The sequence below is a fragment of the Otolemur garnettii genome, unplaced genomic scaffold (assembly GCF_000181295.1).
Source record: "Otolemur garnettii isolate 467f Iridium unplaced genomic scaffold, OtoGar3 scaffold00018, whole genome shotgun sequence".
NCBI classification, from domain to species: Eukaryota; Metazoa; Chordata; class Mammalia; order Primates; family Galagidae; genus Otolemur; species Otolemur garnettii.
This window is the reverse complement of record NW_003852413.1, coordinates 16,128,851-16,130,877: the sequence shown is the minus strand read 5'-3', so window position 1 is coordinate 16,130,877 and position 2,027 is coordinate 16,128,851. Positions and strand designations below refer to the sequence as shown.

At 35.6% G+C, this 2,027-nt stretch overlaps 1 protein-coding gene across 4 annotated transcripts in view; it reads right to left on the bottom strand.

Moving 5' to 3' along the window:
• The window catches only part of STRADA (STE20-related kinase adaptor alpha), a 35,449-nt gene that overhangs the window by 17,943 nt on the left and 15,479 nt on the right, over positions 1–2,027 (bottom strand). The gene's annotated exons all lie outside the window — the stretch shown is intronic.

Sequence of the window (2,027 nt, the reverse complement as noted above, 5' to 3'; positions counted from 1 at the left end):
AATGTTCTTCTTAGCAAAGTATCACAAGAATGGAATAAAAGTACCCAATGTATACACCCCTATTATGAAACTAATTTATACCTTTTATATGAAAGCTATAACCTAATAACAGCCTAAGGATACGGGGAGGGGGGAGGGAGAGGGGAGAGGGTAATGGGTAGAGGGAGGGGGATTGGAGGAATCACTTCTGAGGTTTATCTTACAAGGATACAAGTGAATCTTTCTAAGAGTAGAATGTGAACATTTTAAAACAATAACTAAGAAAATGACATGAAGGCTATGTTAACCAGTTTGATGGAAGTGTTTTGGATTGTGTGTGAAAACCCCACACTGTACCCCAGAAGTGCATTAATGTACATAGTTACCATTCAATAAAAAAAAAAACTACAAAAAAAAAATTACCTATATCCCTCTTGTCAGGAGGCACATAAGACATATTGTCTACCAGGGCAAACACTAAGACACATTCTTGTTGAGACTAGGTAGGGCGTGATTCATTAAACTACTGATGTTCTTAGTAACATAACAAACACTGCTATTATCTAGTAGTACAGAAAACTACTAAAATTAACTCGAAAGTGTTATTTTAGAAAATAAAATTCTTTAGGTAATTGGGAATATGACCTTTTGTTCATGGTCCTATTGACGAATTGTTCATGGACAATCTGGAATTGCATGAAATGAACTAGTCCAATGATAGCAACCACTCTGTCCCCAATTCACTAGAAATGATCCTAAAATGGAAGCTTTCTATTTTAGGGATATTCTATAGGTCTAACGTCAGCTCAAGACTAGCGTTTATTTAGGAAAATAAATAAACAAACAGGAAACAAAGGCAACATTTTGAAAGGAAGAAATCTGGTCTGATATTGCCACAAGAAAAGCAGGTTAGTTCATTATACTGTTTCAGATTTGGAAAAGATCAAAGTACAGATGAAAAGAAAAGTATTTAGCCTATCCTCTTTAAACATAACATGATATAGTTTAGTTAGCGTAATCTCATATTGCTCAGAGAAAGAAATTAATTCTACCAAAGTCTTCTCAGTTTTCCCCACCATGGAAAGCATTTTATTCATCTTGATCTATTCAAAATATACATAAGCTACTGATATCCAGAAATGACCATAAAATAACTTTGTTTACAACAACAATATTTATGAAATGCAACCCAAAATATTCAATTTCCCACAGGTTTCACACAGGATAACTTTTGATATGATATCAACAACTGTGAAATTTAAAAAATTAAATATAATTGGCATTGTATTCTGGAAAAATATCTGACTGATCCTATGGAAAACTTTTTTGGTCTCCTGGTTGGAAAATATTTGAATCTAATAGAAAGGTGCTCCTGATTAACAGACTACATAAGCACAATCAAAGCTTTACTCAAAGAAATGCCTAGTCAACATCATCATCCTTCACTCAGGCTTGGGGCTGCCTACAAAGATACAAATGTTTGTGATCTGAACAGAATTATAAGTCTCCATGGAGAGAGGATCTTATCCTCTCTCTTTAGAAGACAATGGCCATAGTTTATAAAATAGCTTGGCATATTATGTACATCTGGTGCTATTTATTTAGGTAAAATAAATTAGAAGAGAATCTCTCAGCTTTCACCAATGAAGAAAGTAAATGTTCTGTTTTACATGTTTTTATTTTTTTAATTTATTTTTAATTTATTTTTTTTTTTTTGAGACAGAGTTTCACTATGTCGCCCCTTGGTAGAGCGCTGGGGCGTCACAGCTCACAGCAACCTCAAACTTTGGGCTTAAGCAATTCTCTTGCCTCAACCTGCCAAGTAGCTAGGACTACAGGCATCTGCCACAACAGTGGTTATTTTTTTGTTGCAGTTGTCATTGTTGTTTAGTAGGCCCAGGCTGGGTTTGAACCTGCTAGTCTCAGTGTATGTGGCTGGTGCCCTAACTACTGAGATATGGGCGCTGAGCTATGTTTTCTTTTTTTTTTTTGAGACAGAGCCTCAAGCTGTCCCCCTGGGTAGAGTGCCGTGGCATTACAGCTCACAG